This window comes from Mustelus asterias, chromosome 13 (assembly GCF_964213995.1).
Source record: "Mustelus asterias chromosome 13, sMusAst1.hap1.1, whole genome shotgun sequence".
NCBI lineage: Eukaryota > Metazoa > Chordata > Chondrichthyes > Carcharhiniformes > Triakidae > Mustelus > Mustelus asterias.
Window position 1 is genome coordinate 41990966 of NC_135813.1, and position 12741 is coordinate 42003706.

General features: G+C 47.0%; 1 protein-coding gene across 1 annotated transcript in view; it reads left to right on the forward strand.

Moving 5' to 3' along the window:
* Positions 1 to 2174: 2174 nt before the first annotated feature.
* Positions 2175 to 12741, forward strand: part of LOC144502566 (alpha-(1,3)-fucosyltransferase 7) — a 53103-nt gene continuing 42536 nt past the window's right edge. Inside the window, exon 1 of the mRNA XM_078226668.1 lies at positions 2175 to 2266. The gene's annotated coding sequence lies outside the window, so the exon portion shown is untranslated. The remainder of the gene's footprint in view (positions 2267 to 12741) is intronic.

Consider the following 12741-nt stretch of genomic DNA (forward strand, 5'->3'; position numbering starts at 1 on the left):
CAGGGGGCGGGAAATCGCACTTGAGTCCCAAAACAGCTTTTACGTCAATGGGACTTCCCTATTTGATTGTCCCCCTACACTCTTTCCCCCCACCCCTCCCCACCCACTCACCTCCCCTCCGCCCATAACGTAACAGGAATCCCAACGTTCAAAGTCAGGATCTCCGTTTGCATTAATTTAAGGTTATCGATGATCAGGTGATTATGTCTGATAGATTCCCCCCTGCACCACTCCATCCCCCATATTATGTTGTCCATTCACCCATTCACACCGACCTGAATCACAACAGGTGTCGATCGATGAGTCAAGCGCCACTGGAGAAGTGGAGCATCGCGAGGTTATCCGTGGGCTTGCGGTACAGTGAGGTGCTGAGGTGACCGTCCTTAATGGAGATGCGCGTGTCCAAGAATGCAACCGATTCCGGAAAGTAGTCCATGGTGAGTCTGATGGTGGGATGGAACTTGTTGATGTCATCATATAGTTGTTTCAGTGATTGTTCGCCATGAGTCCAAAGGAAGAAAATGTCATCGATGTATCTAGTGTATAGCATCGGTTGAAGGTCCTGCGCAGTGAAGAAGTCTTGTTCAAACCTATGCATGAAGATGTTGGCATATTGAAGTGCAAATTTGGTCCCCATAGCTGTACAGACACACGATGCTCCACTTCTCCAGCTTCCACCCTAAACACATTAAAGAAGCCATCCCCTACGGACAAGCCCTCCGTATACACAGGATCTGTTCGGATGAGGAGGATCGCAACAGACACCTCCAGATGCTGAAAGATGCTCTCATAAGAACAAGATATGGCGCTCGACTCATCGATCGACAGTTCCGGCGCGCCACAGCGAAAGACCGCACTGACCTCCTCAGAAGACAAACACGGGACACGGTGAACAGAGTACCCTTCGTCGTCCAGTACTTCCCCGGAGTGGAGAAGCTATGACATCTCCTCCGGAGCCTTCAACATGTCATTGATGAAGACGAACATCTCGCCAAGGCCATCCCCACACCCCCACTTCTTGCCTTCAAACAACCGCACAACCTCAAACAGACCATTGTCCGCAGCAAACTGCCCAGCCTTCAGGAGAACAGTGACCACGACACCACACAACCCTGCCACAGCAACCTCTGCAAGACATGCCGGATCATCGACACGGATGCCATCATCTCACGTGAGAACATCATCCACCAGGTACACGGTACATACTCTTGCAACTCGGCCAACATTGTCTACCTGATATGCTGCAGGAAAGGATGTCCTGAGGCATGGTACATTGGGGAAACCATGCAGACGCTACGACAACGGATGAATGAACACCGCTCGACAATCACCAGACAAGGCTGTTCTCTTCCTGTTGGGGAGCACTTCAGCGGTCACGGGCACTCGGCCTCTGATATTCGGGTAAGCATTCTCCAAGGCAGCCTTCACAACACACGACAGCGCAGAGTCGCTGAGCAGAGACTGATAGTCAGGTCCCGCACACATGAGTACGGCCTCAACCGGGATCTTGGGTTCATGTCACACTATCTGTAACCACCACAACTTGCCTGGACTTGCAAAGTCTCACTGGCTGTCCTGTCTGGAGACAATACACATCTCTTTAACCTGTGCTAATGCTTTCTCCACTCACATTGTCTGTACCTTTAAGACTTGTAAAGACTCTCATTTCAATCATTATTCATTATTCTGTAAATTGAGTTTGTGTCTTTATGTGCCCTGTTTGTGAACAGAATTCCCACTCACCTGACGAAGGAGCAGCGCTCCGAAAGCTAGTGGCGTTTGCTACCAAATAAACCTGTTGGACTTTAACCTGGTGTTGTGAGACTTCTTACTGTGTGTGAGGAGACAGTCTATAAAACCAGTTGCATTTCCAGTCTATATTTGACAGACCCAAGGAGTTTGATATGTTGCATTTCCTGACATTACAGCAAGAGATAAACTTCCTGGTGAAACTCAGATTCCCCACCCCCACCCCACCCGACAATTTATATTGGAAAGGGTAGTCACTTAGAATCCACTTATCAGAACTGAGAATCTAGTTTTGCTTTGAATCAGCTCAGTGCTTTCAGCGCTGCAATGCATCTCACAGTTAAATGAACATAGCCACTTTCTCAGGGTGTTCATTTTTCTTGTCTCACAGTGAAGACCCTTGAAGACCCTTCTACTGCTTTCGGTGTGTCGGTACGTGACCAACTTCAGCACTGATCTCTTTATTGATGAATATCTAACTCGATCATCCTGATGACCACTGAACATGCCTTAAGAAGTAAGTCTGTTGAGAAAGAATGCACTATCTTGCTTCCCTCCCTTTCATTGGCTTCACAGATGTTAGCTGAGACCTGTTGGTAGCACAGCACCGTATTAGTCACGGCTTGTGGCCTTACATTTCCATTCCGGGGCCCATGCTTGGATTGCTGCACTGTCGGAGGTGCCGTCCTTGAGATGAGATCTTAGCACGAGGCTTCACATGTCCTGTCAGATAGATGTTAAAGATCATCGCTGAAACAGATGATGTGATTATTAACTCATTGCAGGAACTTTGCTGTGCAAAAGTTTGTGTTTCCCAACGTCACATGATCCAAATCACTTTGGGAAGACCTGAGTTTGTAAAAGTGCGATATAAATGCGAGCTCTCTTTACCTTTTAATAAAACGTGAAGGGACAGGACAGAGAACAGCATAGCCGAGATGTATCTATGAAAGGGGAAACTTAATTGACCTTGTTTAAAGTGGCTCTCGAAATGTTTTTGATAATGTGTTGCACAAGAGATAATTAGTAAAAGGGAAGGCGCACAGAATTGGAAGTAACTCTTTGGAGTGTGTTGTTCATTGTTTGAGAGATAGACAACATATAGCAGTGATAAAGGGAATATACTCAGACTGGGAGGGTGTGACAAGTGGTGTTATTCGAGTACTTGCATGGGGATATCAGCATTCCACTGGATATAATTCATTTGTTTTGAGAGAAGGATTAGCAAACAGCCTCTTAATCTGTTTGAACTACACCGTGAGTGGCCAATAAGTCCCCTCTGCCCCCCTGCCCCCGCCCGGCTACCTGTGGGATCATCCAATCCCACGTACATCAATGGCGTTTACGTTCCACACCCGTGGCTGCTGTCAGGGAGCCGGGGGGGGCGGTTGTGTGGTGGTGGTAGTGGTGGTCAACTTCAGTGGGACTGGAAGATCCCGCCAGCAGGAAGGGCTGGAGAATACCACCCCTAAAGTGGGATTTGAACCCAGAGCTTCTGGCTCAAAGGCAGGGACACTACCCATTGTGCCAAAAGATCTCCTGTTGTTTATAAGCACTGACTTGGTTGAAGGAAATGAGAGCTGTATATCCAAGTCTGTATATGATAACAATGTTGAGAGGCACAGTAAGTTGTGTAGTTAGGAACAGGAAGATTATGGGTACTCTTGTCGTAGTTGCACATAAATCTGTTTCAGAATCTTGGAAGTAATGTTTCAATAATGATGAAATTATATGTACCGTAATTAATGATGACATGAAACCAAAAAAGGAAATTGCGACAAACGTAAGAATGAGAAAGAACTTGTGTTTATATAGCATCTTTCATAACCGCAAGATATCCCGACATGTTTAACAACCAGTGAAATGGTTTTGAAGCATAGTCACTGTGGCAATGGGGAAGCCAGTTACTGCACAGGAAAGCAGCAATGAAAACAAACACTTCATCCATCTGCTGGTCGAAGTTTAATTGCTGGCCTGCAACTAGTCACAGGATCATCACAGAATCATTATGGTGCAGAAGGTGGCCATTTGGCCCAATTTGTCTGCATCAGCTCTCCAAATGAGCATCATGACTCAGTGCCATTTCCCTGCCTTTTCCCCCATATCCTCTGAACGTTGTTTTTAATCAATGGGCCTCTTTTATGGAGGCAGAACCGACACTGTCTCTGGGTCTGCCAGCATCTCGATTGAAAACTCACATCCTTGCTTTCAAATCCCCGATAGCTTCACCTCCATCTCTATAATCTCTTCCAGTGCTAATACCCTTTGAGGTATCTGAACTCAATTCTCCTCTCCTATGCATCCCTAATTTTCATGACTCCACAATTGATGGTTGTTCCTTTGGCTCTTAGGCCCTAAAGTCTGGGTATTCCCTCCTTCCCTTAACATTCCCACTTCTTTACTTTCCTCTGCTCCTTTAAGACACTTTTTGACCAGTGGGGCGGCACGGTGGCACAGTGGTTAACGCTGCTGCCTCACAGCGCCAGGAACCCTGGTTCGATTCCTAGCTTGGGTCACTGTCTGTGTGGAATCTGCATGTTCTCCCCATGTCTGCGTGGGTTTCCTCCATTCCTCCCACAATCCAAATGACGCGCTGGTTGGGTGCATTGGCCATGCTAAATTCTCCCTCAGTGTACCCAAACAGGCGCCGGAGTGTGGCGACTAGGGGGATTTTCACAGTAACTTCATTGCAGTGTTAATGTAAGCCTTACTTGTGACACTAATAACTAAACTTAAACCAGGTCTGAGCTCCACACTCTGGATGAAGCCAGCAACACAAAACCCTCTTTTCCACACCTCAGAATATTACCTTACCTCGACAGACGCCTGGCTCCTCAGCCACTGTTCAGCAGGGGCCTTGTAACCGGGTCAGGGAGATAAAAACACATCAATCCCATGTTGGGCCGCCGGCCTGGCTCTTGTTGCCTGTGCGACCAGGTTAATACCGAGTGGGCACTGTTAGAACTGTTTAATCCCCTCAGCCGCCCCTCGAGCTCGCGCATGCCCGATTCGCGCCTTCCAACCGCCGCTTGAAATGGCGTGCGGCCGGCATCACCGTGCAGTGAGTTAACGGACACCTGGGTCAGCCGCCCAGGGACATGTCAAACCCTACTCTACCGTGGATGGTAATAGACAACGACATTTCTTAAGGTACAATGCTAGCATTATGCTATATATACACATATATATAAATGATTTGAATATTGTTAGGTTTATGTATTAGTGTCACAACTAGGCTTACATTTTGATTTTTAGTCATTATTGTCACATGCATTTGTATACAGTGAAAAGTGTTGTTTCTTGTGTGCTATACAGACAAAGCATGCCGTACATAGAGAAGGAAAGGAGAGGGTGCAGAATGTATGGAGTTGCCAGTGTTGGACTGGGGTGGGCACAGTAAGAAGTCTCACAACACCGGGTTAAAGTCCAACAGATTTATTTGGTAGCATAAGCTTTCGGAGCGCTGCTCCCTCGTCAGATCAGGACTCACCTGATGAAGGGGCAGCGCTCTGAAAGCTCACGCTATCAAATAAACCTGTTGGACTTTAACCTGGTGTTGTGAGACTTCTTACTGTGCAGAATGTAGTGAGAAGAGTTAGAATGAAGTTTTAGAACGAGAGTAAAAGATAGAATTAGAAGGTATGCTGGGCACAGCTTGCAAGAAGTCGCCACGGTCCGGAACCATTTATTTTTAACTGTGAAAATCCCCTCGTTGCCACACTCCAGCGCCTGTTCGGGTACACTGAGGGAGAATTTACCATGGCCAATGCACCTAATCGATTCCGGGTGCCTGGCACTGTGAGGCAGCAGTGCTCACCACTGTGCCATCCCTATTCAGGCCAAGATTTTTGGCCCTCCCGTACCTCCCTCCCCCGCCCCCGTACCCCCCCCCCCGCCACCACCCCCACCACTATAGCATGTTTTTCGGCCGCAGAGTTGGCTCACCATTGACTACCTTCACGTAAATGCAGAAGCATTTTTTTTACCAGTATGGATGAGGGGTTTTACTGCAATTGGATATGGCGTTGGTGAGGCCTTACGTGGAGTATTGTGTGCAGCTTTGGTGCCCTTATCTCAGGAAGGATGTCCTTGCTACAAAGAGAGTACTGCGAAGGTTTATCAGGCTGATTCCTGGGATGGCAGGTCTGTCGTATGAGGAGAGACTAAATCGGTTCGGATTATATTCACTGGAATTTAGAAGAGTGAGAAAGGATCTCATATAAAATTCTAACAGGGTTAGACAGGGTGGATTCAGAAAGAACGTTCCTGATGGTGGGGGAGTCCAGAACCAGAGGTTATAATTTGAGGATAAGGGGAAACGTTTTAGAACTGAGGTGAGGAGAAATTTCTTAACCCAGAGGGTGGTGAATGTGTGGGATTCACTACCACAGAAAGTAGTTGAGGCCAAAACATTGTGTGATTTCAAGAAATTAGATATAGCTCTTGGGCTAAAGGGATCAAGGGATATGGCTGGAAGGGAGGAATCAGAATGTTGAATTCAATGATCAAAATGAATGGCGGAGCAGGCTCGAAGGGCTGAATGGCCTACTCCTGCTTCTAGTTTCTATGTTTTAGCTATAAGGTTAGATTGAAGAAGCTGAACTTGTTCCAAGGAGATTGAGGTGAACTTTGATACAGGTGTAAAAGTAGAACAGATAGGTAGAAAAAAGCCTTTCAGACTGGTTGGCATAAGGACTCGGAGCTGGAGCTCTCTAACTATGAATGTAGTGGAAGAGGAGGTGATGAATGATTTCAAAAATAAATTGAATAGGTACTCAAGGGAAATCAACTGACAGGTCTATGGGGTGACGAATGAGGCTGACCGGATTGACTTATAGTGAGCTGACACAGACCACGATGGGCCGAATGGCCTCCTGTGCTGTAATCTACAAGTTAAAAGACTCTACGCCAGAAAACCCGGAAATATGGGAAGCAGTGAGGGTGATATTTCAGGATGTAGTCAGAAATGGTGAAATGGTTGATTCAATTTCATCCCAAGCTGTGTGAAGTGATGCATTTTGAGAGGAATAATGAGTAGAAGCAACATAATTTAAATAAGCAGAGAAACTGTTTCCATTTGCAGGAGGGTCGATAATCAGGGGACACAGATTTAAATCAATAAGGCCGCCAGGCTGAAGGAGGTCTTGTATCAAAGTGACTTAGCATCCTTGCCTCTAAGCCAGAAGCTCTGAGTTCAAGTCCCACCCCAGGTCTTGATGTCCAAGGAAGGTGCGTTCAGAATGCGGCCAAACAGGTTGAATGTGTCAACCTGTAAATCCTTCCAAACATGCCAACGGCTGCCGATAAGAGTGGGAGAGATTCCTGGTCAGCCACACTTGATGTAGAGTGGTGCCCCTCAAGCTATAAGCTTCTGGTGACAGACTAGTGACCTGTACAGGGAATTACTATGGCAAATGGAGTTTAACCCTGATAAATGTGAGGTGATTCATTTTGGTAGGACTAATTTAAATGTGGATTACAGGGTCAAAGGTAGGGTTCTGAAGACTGTGGAGGAACAGAGAGATCTTGGGGTTCATATCCACAGATCTCTAAAGGTTGCCTCTCAAGTGGATAGAGCTGTGAAGAAGGCCTATAGTGTGTTAGCTTTTATTAACAGGGGGTTGGAGTTTAAGAGCCGTGGGGTTATGCTGCAACTGTACAGGACCTTGGTGAGACCACATTTGGAATATTGTGTGCAGTTCTGGTCACCTGACTATAGGAAGGATGTGGAAGCGCTGGAAAGAGTGCAGAGGAGGTTTACCAGGATGCTGCCTGGTTTGGAGGGTAGGTCTTATGAGGAAAGGTTGCGGGAGCTAGGGCTGTTCTCTCTGGAGCAGAGGAGGCTGAGGGGAGACTTAATAGAGGTTTATAAAATGATGAAGGGGATAGATAGAGTGAACGTTCAAAGACTATTTCCTCGGGTGGATGGAGCTATTACAAGGGGGCATAACTATAGGGTTCGTGGTGGGAGATACAGGAAGGATATCAGAGGTAGGTTCTTTACGCAGAGAGTGGTTGGGGTGTGGAATGGACTGCCTGCAGTGATAGTGGAGTCAGACACTTTCGGAACATTTAAGCGGTTATTGGATAGGCACATGGAGCACACCAGGATGATAGGGAGTGGGATAGCTTGATCTTGGTTTCAGATAAAGCTCGGCACAACATCGTGGGCCGAAGGGCCTGTTCTGTGCTGTACTGTTCTATGTTCTATGTACTAGCTACGGAAAAAGATGAAACCACTAGGTGCAGGAAGAGAATTGAAAATGGAAAACCAGTGAGCAGACGAAGAGAAATATTTTGATTCAGCTTATTGTCACATGGGAACATAGAATCATAGAATCCCTACAGTGCAGAAGCAGGCCATTCGGCCCATCGAGTCTGCTCTGACTCTCTGACAGAGAATCATACCCAGGCCCTATCCCCATAACCCCACGTATTTACCCCACTAACCCCCCTAACCTATACATCTTGAGATACTAAGGAGCAATTTAGCATGGCCAATCCACCTAACCTACACATCTTTGGACTGTGGGAGGAAACCGGAGCACCCGGAAGAAACCCACACAGACACGGGGAGAACATGCGGATGCCAGACAGACAGTGACCCAAGGCGAGGAATCGAACCTACGTCCCTGCCACTGTGAGACAGCAGTGCTAACCACTGTGCCACCGTGCCACCCATGCAGCGTCTGAAAGTGTGATGGAAGCAGGTTCAATCGTAACTTCCAAAAGGAAATTTGAGACATGCTTAAAAAAGGAAAAGAAAATTCAGCATCATGGGGAAGAAGATGGGGAGTGGCAGCAATTAGATTGCTTTTCAAAGAGCTGGCACATGAACAATGGGCAGAGTGGCCTCTGTCCGTGCTGTAATATCCAATGATTCCACCAGTTTGCATCATTATTGTACATACATCACCAACAAGGTTCAAAGTCTCTAATTGATTATTTGTTGTTTAAATTTTAGTGTTGGCAGCAACGGAACAGTACCCCTTTGTGTCAGCATGTTAGTCACTTAAACAGTGGGGGTTTCAGATGAATTATGATCTCATTGAATGGTAAAACAGGCTCAAGGAGGTAAATGGCCACTCACGGTTCCTCTGTTCCAATTTTGTTTGGCTAAGTGTCAGGATAGCTGGAGGATGAATCATTTCATGTGCATTTTCCAATGGCTGCATTGCAAACACCCAGACATCAGGGAGCTGATTCACTCTTCGCTTTCTCTGTAAAGCATTTCTGCTGCAAGAGAAATTAAACTGTAGAGCGCTCATCACGGTAACTCGCTCATCGCAGCAGCATCCCCTCCCAAAGCCAACATGCCCAGCACTGAGAACAGTGGCACAGTGGATAGCACTGCTGCCTTCCAGCGCCAGGGACCCGGGTTCGATTCCCGACTTGGGTCACTGTCTGTGCAGAGTCTGTACATTCTCCCCGTGTCTGCATGGGTTTCCTCCGGGTGCTCCGGCTTCCTCCCACAGTCCAAAAGACATGCTGGTTAGGTGCTTTGGCCATGCTAAATTGTCCCTCAGTGTACCCGAACAGGCGCCGGAGTGTGGCGACTAGGGGATTTTCACAGTAACTTCATTGCGGTGTTAATGTAAGCCTACTTGTGACACTAATAAAAAAAATAAACTAAACCGATCTCTCAAACCCAGCTCCAAATGGGCAGGATATGTTGTTTGCATGCCTGACACCAGACTCCTGAAGCAAGCACGGGACGAGGCTCGCAAGAGGTCAACGGAAATGAAGAGATCAAACAACTGACGATGGGAGTCCCTGGCGCCTGACTAACAAAAATCATAGAATCCCTACAGTGCAGAAAGAGGCCATTCAGCCCGTCAAGTCTGCACCAACTCTCCGTCAGAGTATCTTACCCAGGCCCTCTCCCCCCAACCCCCGTAACTTCACACATTTACCATGGCTAATCCATCGAACCTACACATTTTGGGACACTAAGGGGAAATTTAGCATGGCCAATCCACCTAACCTACACATATTTGGACTGTGAGGAAACCGGAGCACCCGGAGGAAACCCACACAAAGACACCAGGAGAATGTGCAAACTCCACACAGACAGTCACCCGAGGCCAGAATTGAACCCGGGTTCCTAGCGCTGTGAGGCAGCAATGCTAACCACTGTGCCACTGGGCCGCTCCTCCCTAAAATGGAGAAGATTCCTTCAGGAAGGCAGCAAACACAGCAAGAGACTTTTTCGGGAACTCGCAGAGGCGAAGTTGGGGTGTCAGATCGAGGGTATAGAACACCACGCAATTCATCTACCCAACCCTTCAAGCGCCACCTCCCCTATACATGGCAGAATCATTCATTGGCCTTATCAGCCATCTCTGAACCCATCTGACCAAAATGCAGCACCTTCCAAACCCACAACACTACCATCTAGAAGGACAAGAGCAGCAGATACATGGGAACACCACCACCTGGAGGTTCCCCTCCAAGTCACTCACCACCCTGACTTGGAAATATATCGCCGCTCCTTCACTGTCACTGGTTCAAAATCCTGTAATTCCTCCCTAACAGGACTGTGGATGTACCTACATCATAGGGATTGTAGCGGTTCAGGAAGGCTCCTCACTACCACCTTTCAAGGACAATTAGGTATTGGGCAATAAATACTGGCCTAGCCAGTGAGGCCCACATCCTCTTTTTAAATCTTTTAAAAAGATTTAAAAAGTAGAAACAGATATAATTCAACAACATGGAACTGCCATGATCTAAAGCATATAGAAACCAATACACATTGCAGGAGATATCAGAGTTGGGCAGAGGTGCAAAGCCAATGTTATTCCACTGGTTGCCTGATATGAACCATGCTCAATATTCAGTTTGTTTGACTTCAGTGAAACTCAGCATGTTGTCTAACCGATGCAATTCAAGTTTGTGTTCAGCCCCCACTGTACCTATGTCCAACTTCACCCTCTCTCTGTGTGTCACCTCCAACTACAAAACAAGGGTGGCACAGTGGCAAGCGCTGCTGCCTCACAGCGCCAGGGACCTGGGTTCGATTCCCAGCTTGGGTGACTGTCTGTGTGGGGTCTGCATGTTCTCCACATGTCTGCGTGGGTTTCCTCCCATTGCTTCGATTTTCTCCCACAGGCCGAAAGACGTGCTGGTTAGGTGCATTGGCCATATTAAATTCTTCCTCAGTGTACCCGAACAGGCGCCAGAGTGTGGTGGCTGGGGGATTTTCACAGTAACTTCATTGCAATGTTAATGTAAGCCTACTTGTGACACTAATAATGTTTATGGAAAGGGCACGTTTTTATCCAGGTACCTGATTGGCTCAATCACCCACTAACTACAGCCCCACCCCACCCCCCACTCCCTGTTGATTTCACTGGAACCCAAATCCCATTTCGATACATTGCAGTTCTGCACGATTTCGACACACTGCCTTCCTCCTCGCTGAGAAGCATTGCAAGATATTTCTACACTTCAGCTAGACAGAGGAGCACGACCAGCGTCACAGTCTCTCTTGACCAGAAGCTGCAACACGGTGGCAACAGAAAAGAGTAATGTGCAGCTGTGCCGTTGTCTGACTGGCTGGCCATGCCAGTGTGTCACCAATTAGCTTTCTGCTTTATTCAGCACTCTGTAAGATGCCTGGCCCAGTAAGGAGTCAAGAGGTTAATGAGATCTAGGTGCAATAGTGGAGTTCATCAGATTGCATAGTTTGTTCAACAAGTCAATGGTGCGGAACACAGCCGTGGCACACCAGGTAAGTGTTTGCCATCAATTCCCAGTCCATGCCTTGTTGAGCCAATTCCGGTAGAATTTGTCGTTCCGTGCTATCAGTTTCTCTCAACAGCCCCAAGGTAAGGGTACATAGGTCGGAGGAAGGAATGAGACCAGAATTTCACATTCCGATCACTCTCATTGGAAAAGAAATGAGTGCAGATACTGGCATTACCCTTAGCTGTGCACAGTGGCACAGTGGTTAGCACTGCTGCCTCACAGCACCAGGGACCCGGGTTCGATTCCTGTCTTGGGTCACTGTCTGTGTGGAGTTTGCACATTCCCCCCCGCGTTTGCGTGGGTTTCCTCCGGGTGCTCCGGTTTCCTCCCACAGTCCAAAAGACGTGCTGGTTAGGTGCATTGGCCATGCTAAATTCTCCCTCAGTGTACCCAAACAGGCGCCGGAGTGTGGCAACTAGGGGATTTTCACAGTAACTTCATTGCAGTGTTAATGTAAACCTACTTGTGGCACTGATAAATAAACTTTTTTTAAAAAGGCAGAGCATCCATAAACATTATGGAAAGGGCATGTTTTTATCCAGGTGCCTGATTGGCTCAATCACCCACTAACACCTCCCCACCCCCCACTCCCTGTTGATTTCACCGGAACCCGAATCCCATTTCGATACATTGCAGTTCTGCACAATGTTAACATGCCACCTTCCTTCTTGCTGAGAAAGTAAGCCTACTTGTGACATTAATAAATAAACTTAAACCTAACTCCACTTTTGCATAGTAAATGTCAGCTAACTTCAGGCTCAGTGATAGCCACTTGGCAGATGATCCCAGAGGACTACTCAGTGTCTGATTAGCTGTCTTAATCCCACGTACCACTAACTCCCAATTGTGCACCTTGTCAGTACAAACTAAACTGAGTTTGAATGTTGAACATAAACTCACTGCTACAGTGGGCTGATTCTTCCAGTATCGCCAATGCATTTTAACATCTGTTTTGTTGCTTTACTGGTTTTTTTGGATATGTGTATGTGATAAGTATTATGAGAATAAGAATTGAAAATGTTTTTTATTGTAACCGTGCCAGGAATGTTAGGATATGTTATTCACTTTCATAGACCCAAGCCATCTGCCAGTGGTCATGTGGGAAGGGATATGAGGGTTTGACTTTCTGTCAGAAGTGATGTTAAATGTGAGAGAGGCAGAGTAAGGTCTGTTCGGCATTGCCACTTCATCCTTCACATTCTCTGCTGCCTCCAGCTTACACAGAACTACACAAGGAGATAT